The sequence below is a fragment of the Macrobrachium rosenbergii genome, chromosome 54 (genome assembly GCF_040412425.1).
Source record: "Macrobrachium rosenbergii isolate ZJJX-2024 chromosome 54, ASM4041242v1, whole genome shotgun sequence".
NCBI classification, from domain to species: Eukaryota; Metazoa; Arthropoda; class Malacostraca; order Decapoda; family Palaemonidae; genus Macrobrachium; species Macrobrachium rosenbergii.
In genome coordinates this window covers 54,078,508-54,090,358 of record NC_089794.1, presented here as the reverse complement: position 1 = coordinate 54,090,358, position 11,851 = coordinate 54,078,508, and positions in this window count along the sequence as shown.

Below are 11,851 nucleotides of genomic sequence, written 5' to 3'. Positions count from 1 at the left end.
ACTGTCCACCCTCTCAAACAATTGTTTCATAGTGCATCTGCGAGGTTTTCCTCCTGTTACACCTTTCAGACCTTCTTACTGTCAATTTCCCTTTCAGCGCTGAATGACTTCGTAGGTCCCAGCGCTTGCCCTTTGGCCTAAATTCCATATTCTATGCTATTCTCTTATAATGACTCCATAGATAATAGTACCTTGCAAATTGATAGGTGTCAACTGTATGCTTGGTATTACCTAAACTACTAAATGTTATATTCGTTCTATTAGTTTTTGTGGGAGGGCAGGTCGGCGAATACCCATTGAATTTGAGAATTCGTAGATTAAGTTGATAATTAGTAACTCTTATTTTTAATATAAGTTAATATTTGACTACAATTAATTTTCAAAATCTCAATGTACATTGGTAATTCATTTTTTTCTGTATATCAACTGTTTACATTCAAGAATAGTTTTGGATTTCCTCCTGGATTTTTCCTACTCCTTCTTTAAGAATAAGGACCAGTCTAAATGTTATTCTTGTAATTTACATCGAACTTTGGATTCTCTTGAGAGAGAAATGATGGATCAGTCTTATGGTAACATTTCGAATATTTTTATTTTATGTTTAATTGGTTCTGAAATGTTACTTTTAAGTGATTTATGTGGCAGTTTCTTTTACCATAATGAATTTTTACCTATTTTTCTTGATCGTGTTGTGTATCATGTGGTTGTTTCTGCATTTTCATGCATGCTCATCTATAATTTACTATACCTGTCTTTATACCGACCATGTTGTAAGGTATTTCTTTATCAACCTCTCATTTTATTTTAGCGAAAACTTTCTCTAATGATGGTAATAATAACCTTAATAATAACAGTAAAAATACCCCTACCAGTGTTGGGGATTCAGTGCTCCTGCCTTCCATTCAGTGTCAACCCTTTTGGGAAGATTCTGTTTTCCTTCATAAATTTCATTGGTCCCTTTCAGTCATTCCAGAAGCTTATTTTCGGGTCTGTTCTCACAAAAGGAAATCTAGAGGCTTTTTCATCTTTTCGGTACTGCCATTTCCGCATAGACCTTTATACACATGGTTTGGTTAAATATTACTACAATCTCCACACAATTTTTGTATCTTTTCTTGTTTATAAATACAAACACAGACAAGCACACATACACACCTCTTCTAAACAGTAGCATGCACGCACAGAGTTGTCTCTATAATTATTCACCTATCACTATACATAGCCATTTCGTAAAGAAGTGAAATACACTCGAGCGTTGCGCATAATTGTGTCTAAACGTAAACCCGCAGTTTTGTTTAGCAGCCCCAAGCTGACACTTTCGCCTATGATCCTTGGGATATAAATTTTCATGCACAAGTTGGGTGAAAGTATCAAACACTTTCACACAACATCTGTTATTTATTCTGTCAGTATTCGGTCGAGTGTTTCACTTGCACTTCGAGCGCATTATTGGTTGCAGAGAAAAATGGCTTATTGGGACATAAATTCCTTGCAGGAATAAACTCTCGCACGAAATGTACAAGAAGTAGAAGAAGAAGAAGAAGAAGAAGCAGCTGCTGCATATACGTGAGCCAGATAAATCTCTGTTGTGGCTTTGGGAAGCAGAAGTCTTTGACTGCCTTTGTCGTGGGAACTTTTGTTTCTCCAGAATGTTTTATGTTTTCACCGACTAGGGTAAATGCTTGAGATTTTAAAGTCTGGCGTGTTTGCTTAAATTTAATGTATGTTGTTTTACTTTTGTTTTTAAGCAAATTTATATGTGCTTGTAAGGTAACAGTCGAGAGGTTAAGATTCTTTAAAAACGACAAAGGGGAAACTCTTACTTGGATATTAAATCCGTTTGAAAATCTATTAATTTTTATTTTTGATGACTTGGTATACTGAAGAAAGTCGACGTTGTGATGTACACAAATTTGCAAAACAATGTCGGACGAAGACCTGACTTATCTGTCAACAACAAATGAGGTGACTTCCTAAATTCCTTCTGTAAATCCTTTAGTTAATAGTTTTCGTTTGGTGCTTTGAGCTCATGCTGCAATGTAATTGAAAATGAAAATCAGACTAACATTGATAACAATAATAAAAGTCACCTGATGTACAATACAGAATATTAATCATTACATATAACATTAAATCGTGCAGTTACTATTAAATGTGGCTGTCTAATGATATCATTTGTTCATCGGAACACAAATGGTTTAAATGTATTTATTATTATTATTATTATTATTATTATTATTATTATTATTATTATTATTATTATTATTATTATTATTATTATTATTATTAGTTGCTGTTGTTGTAGCCAAACGCATCTTAGTGCTTTAGTTGATTTAATAGGGCTTAAATGAACACAGGATGCGGGAAAGAGCTTCCATTTGCAAGTTGTGTCTCGTCTGGCTATTACTAAATTCAGAGCTCTGACGAGCATTTCCATTACTTAAGCGATTCAGGAAAGTTTTCGAAAATTATCGCGTTCGTTGAAGCAAACATTCAGAGGCTTTTTCGTGAAAACAGATGACTGAGGCAGAGAGAGAGAGAGAGAGAGAGAGAGAGAGAGAGAGAGAGAGAGAGAGAGAGAGAGAGAGAGAGAGAGTTTCCTATTTTCGTATTTTCCAATAAATCATACTAGAAGCATTGGATTTTTGTTATCATAATATTCATATTCGTGAACTTTCTGATTCCACCTTCTGAGACAGAGATGATGATACCTAATACTGCAAAGTTGGATGGGTCCTCTGCCTTTACAAGTGTCTGCTGTCTGTCTGATGTCAGAATCTCGAAAACATTTTGACGGGTTTCATGAGACGGGATGGTTGGTATTGAAGAAAGTTTGTCCAAATTGTAAATGGGTTCGAATGCTGCTTTTTTTTTTTTACTCCGTAACATTCCGACTGCCGTCTCGTTTACACATGGAAAGATGCAAGAAATCATCGGAAACTGTTGATATATGACGATTAAGCTGCAAAATGCGTGCTCGTATCATGTTGCTTTTCTCCCATCAAGACTGGATACAGGTCATCTTTTATAGTCTATCGCTAATTTCTCTCTCTCTCTCTCTCTCTCTCTCTCTCTCTCTCTCTCTCTCTCTCTCTCTCTCTCTCTCTCTGAACTAGAAACTGTGTAGGAGCAGATAACATGTTTGTGAAGGTGAAAATTTACGAGGTGATTAACCGAGAGGAAATATATGTAATGTCAATGTAAGGGCGTCAGAACGCCTCTCCTGTCTTGTGTTTCTCTCTTCATACGTACATTAATCACGTCATATATGTTACTTGTTGATATTTCAGATTCTTTATGTATCTCATTGTATGCATCATTGCACGGCCTGTCCGCCGATATATATACTTGCCTTCTACATGTTCTGTAACGCATTATATATGTCTTTTTATGCCTGTTTACAAACACAACCTTCTTATGGACGCAGCGGGGGGCCTCAGGTCGCCCGCTACCTTTCCGTCCGCTTTCTGTATTATAAACACCTGTCGAGAGTTTTACGGGCTGCTCTAGAAGCAAGAGCCCGTGCTGGCACAAGGCCAGCTAAATCTAAAACAACAACAACTGTCGAGAATAATAAAGATTACGGGCTACTCTAGGAGCAAGAGCTCGTGCTGGCACAAGGCCAGCTAAATCTGAAACAACAACAACATAATAAAGGATCAGTCTTTCACTTCTGACATTTCTTGAGCCTCACATCAACAGTGATAATGACAGAATCAGTACATGACGAATTGTAGATATAACTCAGGAGGAAAGACTGAAAGGTTGTCATTTTATTCTTGGGAAATGTGATGCCAAGCATTAGGAGTTTTTCTCAGGATATTCGACTAAATGTTTACCTTAAATTTAATTACTGTGCAGCTACTGTAAATCCGCGCAAAGGTTTCCCGAGGCGTCTGAAAATAGCTTGATACCATTTTATTTTTTATGTTACCCATGCCACAGAGATTGGAGAATTTTTTTGTTTTTTTCATGGCATTATCAACAGCACAGAAAAGATCTAATCACTACGTCCATCATGAAACCAGACCGTAAGGCATAAAACCACAATTATTAATAGAAAATATTTTTCGTAAAGAAATGATAGACGTAGAAAATGGTCAAGCGAGCCAATGGTCTTGGGAGACTTAAATCAAAATGGAAATTCTAATTATTGTAGGCCAGTTGGGTTTCACTCAAGGAACACTGTGAAGATTATCGTCAGCTTTTATGGTGCAGGTGCACATAGCAAAAATAACATGTACAGTAATTCCCAAACTTACATGTAAAGTAATTCCCAAACGTACTTTAAAAACTGTCATCAATCCATTTTCTAATATGTGTTGTTGTCTGAAATGTGTTTTAAGAAGAATTGGCAGATAAATGGATCGACTGGCAGTAGTGGTGTGATCAGATGGCCTTGAACGAGATCTGTCCTCGTAAAAAGGAAAAAAGGGGTTTATTTTACTATAACTCCTTTATTATTCATCGATGGTATACACACACAAATATACTGATATATTTAGAGCTTTTAGTATTTAGCCTTATTTGTTAGTTTTCTGTTTTTTTATTTTTCTGATCAGCTCACATACAGTGTAACGTTTAGGCCCTCGCCATAAGAGTATTTGTTTAGTACTTAAAATAGCAATCTCTATTCATAAGACTTAATATATTCTTTCTTATATTTATAAGCTTTATGAATTCATCGGTCGGGAGTCAGCGTTTCGGTAAATTAACTTTTGGAATTTTCGAGTTCAGGATTATGTTGTTTAGGTTTATGACCGTCGGGATTTTGTACAGCATCGTTGCGTAGTTTATGTATGTATGTATATATGTATGCATGCGTGTTTGTTTGTTTGTTCGGATGTTTATGTGAGAAACAAGAAATTTAAAAGTAAATTTATCTAAATGTCATAATTGATAACTGAATAAGGGAAGGCCTTCTTGGCTGAGCGTCCTCGAACCAGTTGCCATCCGCAATTGCAAAGAGCCTCCTACAGCCGTGGCTGAATCCTTCTCGGACTGAATATTTGCGCATCTCTTCTACGTATGATGGTAGAGCCTCTCTTCTTTTATATCGATAGTACAACTGCTTGGATTCATACTACCACTACCACTACTACTACTACTACTACTACTACTACTACTACTTTTTCTTCTTCTTCTTCTTCTTCTTCTTCTTCTTCTTCTTCTTCTTCTTCTTCTTCTTCTTCTTCTTTTGTGACTAACAACATAACTAATATATATCTCACATTTGGGGGGTGGGGGGATATAGATTAATAGCCATTACCAATCACAATATTTTTATATGGAACTGACACTGGTAACACCAAAAGACCAAAAACCTACAAAGATTTCCACATTCCAATTCAAAAACAACGAAAAAATTAATAAATAAAATTATCGTTTTCTGTGGCAGATATTTTTGTCATTATACCTCGAGTTTCATTCCCGCGCACCGGACTCATTTTTCCATCTGACAAAACAGTGTATTCATTCTTGGAAATATTTTTGAAGGGTAAATCATCGGAATTCGGTCAAAACTGTCAAAACCTGAGTCCATTTTTCCTAATAATTGATATCCGTGAAGAAATATGAGTCAGGAGTGGGCGACCTCCACGTGATAGACAGATAGATAGATATATAGATAGATAGATAGACAGACGGATAGATTGCATCTCTTTCAAATAAGGTAATAAATTTTTCAATAACATACCTCCAAATAAAACCCGCTGAAGACAAAGACTTCTCCTATAGCAATTAACAGTTATAATCTTAGCAAGGCAAACATAGATAAGACACCTGTGGACGTGTTACCTATTAAAATAAAAAAAGAAATTACTATTCCAGTTCGATGAAACAAAAAGTTTGTGATGTAGAGAGAGGCTGGAGAGCAGGTTACCAAAATCAGAGGACTGCAGCAGAGGGCAGAGTCTTGGAATGAGCAGGAGAACGATGAGACTCAGACTAGGAATCTGTGACAGATGAAACTGGGTGAAAGGGGACACATCAAAGAGCGCAGCGATTGGAGATCATCAACATACAGGGCATGATACCGAGGGAGAACAGAATACCAGATAATTCCGCGTATTTGATTAAATGTGTGTAGAGATTTAAATCAGCTTTTGTGTTGCACTTGCGCCCTCCTGTTAGAATAGCTGCGACAAAAAATTGCATATGAAAAATATTCGTTCATATATACACTTTATTAATCTGGGACAGAGATTTAGTACAGGGAGAATAATGGAAGAATAAAGGTATATGGATAATGTTTTCAGAAAGGGATTTGATTGTTGAAGAGAGATTGTTGATAATGGTGGAATGAAGAGTGGGAGGAGATGTAGCCTATCATTAATTGATTGGATTGAAAGTAAGAATTTTTGTTTGTTGTGGATGGATTAGGCGAGGTTTAGAATGCTCTGATTTTGATTAAGGATACAGAGAGAGTTCAATACTGAGAAAGAGCATATGATTAATTGTATGGGCTTCATTTTAAAAATCCAGAATGGGATCACTGGGGTATCATGTCCTCGAAGATTTAATATGAAAGAAATGGATGGAAAGGGAACAACAGGGCTTGCAAGTCAGAGGTAAGTGCCAAAGATCAACCTGTTGCTGGTGAGACTTCTGTGAAGAAATATGAAGTGGCTGTTGCTTTGAAAGTCTTCCGGTCGCTGCTCGTGCTTATTCCCCAGTTAGTTGATTAATTTGACACTATACGATGTCTTGTTTTTCTGTAGACTAAGCTTAGCGTAACGTAATCTCTCTCTCTCTCTCTCTCTCTCTCTCTCTCTCTCTCTCTCTCAGGCTCTTCGTTGGGCGAGATGGTAGAGTTGTGGCCTAGCACTCGCTAGGCCCGAGTTTGACTCTCCGGCCGACTAATGAAGAGTTAAAGGAATTTATTTCTGGTGATAGAAATTCATTTCCCGCTATAATGTGGTTCGGATTCCACAATAAGCTGTAGGTCCCGTTGCTAAGTAATCAATTGGTTCTTAGCCACGTTAAATAAGTCTAATCCTTCGGGCCAGCCCTAGGAGAGCTGTTAATCAGCTCAGTGGTCTGGTAAAACTAAGGTATACTTAACTTTTCTCTCTCTCTCTCTCTCTCTCTCTCTCTCTCTCTCTCTCTCTCTCTCTCTCTCTCTCTCATATGTGATGATGAAACGCTGTTAACTAGAACTCACTGAGGTTAATGATATCTTTTTGCGGGAGAAGGGAGTTTCCATTTCAATCATGACGACAGGGAAAAATAGAGGAAGCGAAATGGTATTTTTCTTTTCCCGTCTTTAAGGAAATGAAAGACAACGGCGGTTTCCCTGAGTTACATCTTCTTCTTTAAAGAGTTCAGATCGACACGAAAAATTATTCTAACTACAAATTATTAGCGAGTGGCAAAATTTTCTCTCCAGGGGTTGGGATTTGTCGTTACTTCTTTTAGAGCTAGGAGTTTTTCTTATTTCCGAGTTTTGAACAAATCTCTAGGCTGCGAATGGGTACCAGTGTCAGCTGGGAACAAGAATAGCCCTGCATCCTTATCTTGTTCCCAGCTGGCACTGGTACCCATTCGCAGCCTGTTCAACTGGTGGGTTGCAGGCTAAGGGTCGAACCATAGACCTGGTGACTGTGAACCCAGTACTCTGCCCCTGTATAAGTATGCCGACATGTATATGTCTGGTCGGGTAATGATATAGAAAGTAGTGAGATATGACAGGAATATTGGAAGGGAAAGAGCAATGAGTTGAGAAAAAGGAGTTGGTGTGTTGATCACAGCTTCTCAGAAATAATTTATATGAGAAATTTCAGATTAAAAGAACACAGCATTATTTGGCATCCATGAACCCAAAAAAACTTTATAATAAAATCGCTAGAGAGAAAAGATGGAGCATATTGAATATGCATGATACTGATGATAAAATGTTGAGAGTAATTAAAAGTTTTTACGACGAAAGCAAAGTGTGTGTTGAAATGTGTAAGCAGGATATTGACTGGTAGAACGTCTGGGACAAGGGTGTGCTATGCCTCCAAGGTTTTCGTGATATCTATATGATTGCCGCCAATTTTCGTTATCTATAGGATTGGAAGGATGCACTAGAGTGTTTTGAGATGGTTTGGTTATGTGATAAAAACGGAGAACCATAGGTTGATGATAAGCATGTTTAATTCAAAAGTATTATGAGAAAGGAAGAGAGGAAGGGCTAGAAAGTGCTGTGTAGATGGGCAGAAGAGGTATGGGAAGCGAAAGTACAGTATGTGCAAGGTTGATATGGCCAAGGTCTAGAGAATACAAGGTCTTCCTATGCGCAGGGGTGGGGTGGGGGGTTTAAGAAACGTGACGTCATGCGGTCTCTTCCTTTCTCCTCTGCCCAATTGCTCAAGCACTATGCAAATAGGGAAACTTTTCTCCTGTTTCCTTGTTGTCTCTTTTTAATATCAGAAATTATGTTGATCATATTCATTCCTATATGTATATTCATCCAAATGTGTGAACGCTAAATCAGGATAGCAAAATTGAGGAGTTAGCGGCAGTTTTTTAAAGTTAGGAATTAGACATTTATGCTGTAACTGAAACAAGATTAAATGAAATCAATAAATTTGATTTGGAGAATTATTTGTTTGTTGACGTTTGGCCGACGGGATAGATTGCATTGTCAGGGAGTAGGATTGCTGTTGGGATGCAAGGCAGAGAAGGCTGTTGTACGCACGGTTCACGTCAAATCATGGTAAACTCAGTCTGTTTGTGTGTTATGCACACGCTAATGAGGCACCTAATGAAAGGAAAGACACATTTTATGGAAAGTTGCAGGAAGGAATAGGAAGAGTTGCTGGACATGATGTTTTGATTTGTATTGGAGACTTCAGTGCAATAATGGGCTGCTCGAAGGAGGGATTTGAGGCTTGTATGGGTAAGATGGGGTCGGTGGTAGGATGAGTGGAAATGGAGTAAGGTTTGGAAGTTTCTGTCTTCCAAATGACTTAGTCTTGGGGGCACACTTTTTCACCATCACAATATACACAAGACGATTCGGGTGTCACCGTGTGGAAAATGTAATAACAGATTGATCATATTGTTTTTAGTAAAAGGCATAGAAGCTCTTTGCTAGATGTTCGTGTTAATCGGGGAGCAGATATTGGTAGTGATCATCAGCTCAGCGTTGCAAAAATAAGACTTAAGCTAAAAAGTCACAAGAAGGAAATACCTGTTGTTGGTAGGTGCTCAGAAGGGAAAGAGAGGAAAAGGAGGAATTTAGAATAGAATGCAGAAACAGGTTTTTGGTGCTGGAAACATTGGACGAGGGAGGGAGGGGGAAGTGTAGATGAGATGTCGGAGATGCGAATAAAGCTGTGCATGAGTCTGCTGGTTGTACGATCAGAAGAAGACTCAGATTGAGGAAAAGATGTGGATGTCTGAGGAAACATGGTATATGATCAACAAGAGAAGTGAGGCAAAATTTAGGAGTGAGATGCATTTTGTTAATGATGAAGATTTTGAATTAGCAAGAACTAAGTACTTGAGTTTGGATTCAGAAGTTAAAAGGCTCACTAAGAGAGATAAAAGAAGATCTATTAATGAAAAGGTTGCGGAAACTGAAAAATTAATGAATAAAATGGGTCAGAGTCAAAGGATAGCATATCAAGCAATTGGAGAGCTGAGTGGCAGTGCTGGTAAGTGTAAGGATATGCCAGTCGGGGATATGGAAGGTAATTTATTGACCAAAAATTTTGAAATCAGAAATAGATGGAAAGAGCACATTGAGACAGTTCTTAATAGACCAGTCCCCCCCGAAGAGGATATACCGCCTGCTCAGGAAGATTTAAATATTGATGAAGGCGAGATCGGGCTAGAAGTAGTAGCTAAGGCAATAAAACAGTTGAAGAATTATAAGGCACCTGGAGAGGATGGTTTATTCCCGGAAATGTTTCAAGTGGAGGAAGATGGATTAGTATTTATCTTGAAGATGTTATAGATTCAGTGAGATATGAGTGACAGAGATAATACTATCAGGTTGGAAGAATGGTGTGATCATTAAAGTTCCAAAGAAAGGAGATCTGAGTAGGTGTGGTAATTGGAGGGGAATCACTGTCTCCTGTAGCCTTGAAAAGTTTCAGTAGAGTATTGTTGAATAGGTTGGAGCCAGTGGCTGATGGTACTCTGAAGGATGAACGGGCCGGTTTTAGAAAGGGGCTGGGTTGCAGTGATCAGATCTTCATAGTTAGGCAAAATGGAAACTCCGTTAAATCTTTTTGTTGATTTTGAAAAGGCCTTTGATAGTATTTCGAGACGGACTATGGGGAAAATCATGAGGCTTTATGGAATACCGGAAAAGTTTGTGAGTGTTATGAACATGCATGAGGGCACACCTTGTAAAGAGATGGTTGATGGTTGTTTGAGTGATCTATTTGAAGTTAAGTCTGGTGTGATTCAGGGTGGCATTCTGTTTCCTCTGTTGTTTGTATTGGTCGTAGATTACGTTATGAGAAGGGTTAAAAGAGAAACAAATGCAGGTACACTCTGGGAAGAAAATGGGAAACTTATTGACTTAGATTATACTGATGATATAGTTTTGATCTGCGAGGGACCAGAAAAGCGAGTGCTGGATTGTCCAGTGAATGAAGGTCGAAAGGTTGGTTTGGTTATAAATAGTGGAAAAACTGAAATCATGAATGTGAATATTGAAAATGCACAGGATTGTCTTATTGAAGGCATGGTTGTCAAGCAAGTGGATAAGTGTAAATATTTAGGTACTTCTGTGCTCAGAGAACCATCCTTATCTACATAGATAAGGATGGTTCTCTGAGCACAGAATTTATGAAAAGATTAAAAAAAGCTCATCAGGCAACGGGAATGCTTAAAAATATTTGGAATAATATAAATTTTTCTGTGCATACAAAAATCAAAATTTATAAGATAATGGTTAGGAGTATTTTGATTTATGGGCATGAGTCATGGTACAGCACAGCGAATAAGGCGCCCAGAAGAATATTAGGAATTAATTGGAAAGATAGGATATCAAATAGTAGAATTAGAGAAATAACAGGGGTGCAGCCGGTCAATGAGTATGTTAGGTTCTCACACTGGAAGTGGCTAGGCCATGTGTATAGAAGAGAGGAAATAGCACGAGATACATCAGGGTGGGTTGCCCTTGGTAGAAGAGGTAGAGATAGGCCAAAGGAGACTTGGTTGAGGACAATGAGGTGGGAAGCAGGAGATGAGTGTTGGGGAGATCTTGAGGAGTTAGCCCAGGACAGAATGTGGTGGCATGAGTTCGTCGAGGCCCTATGCAACCCCGTGGGTGCCACAAGAATAGAGCGATTGATTGATTCATCCAAATAATTAAAACAAGGGTTTAAAAACGAGAAATTGACATTTTTCACTTATATACAACTCTTAAATACACATATACATAACGTTAACAATTATGTTACCAACTTTTTCATTTTGTTGACCATTCTTTTTTGAGAAGCTAATGTCCCTATTCAATCTGCAAATCCTGAAAAATGTGTGGCAACGAACAGAAAATTTAATTACCTCTCAAGGTAATGGAATGCAATTGTTTATCGCATCATTCATCTCGTTTATGGTACCTTTTCTGGTTTTAGGTATTTTTCCCTGTGATAACAAATGAACATCTTTTCCATCGATTTTCAATGCTCCAAAAATTCGGGTCGAGGTTTCATTATCTTCTCATTTGTTCTACTTATGTTGCCAAGCCTTGTGCCATCTCCTTCTGTGCTTTGGTTCCTAGAAAATCATACTCGGGAAACTTACGGGACATGAAACCACCCACGTATTCCAACCCTCCTCCTTCCATGGGAAGTTCTTGAGGTGCAAGTGTCTAGTAACTTTTCTACTCTTAGTATGAGTCTACAAGTTG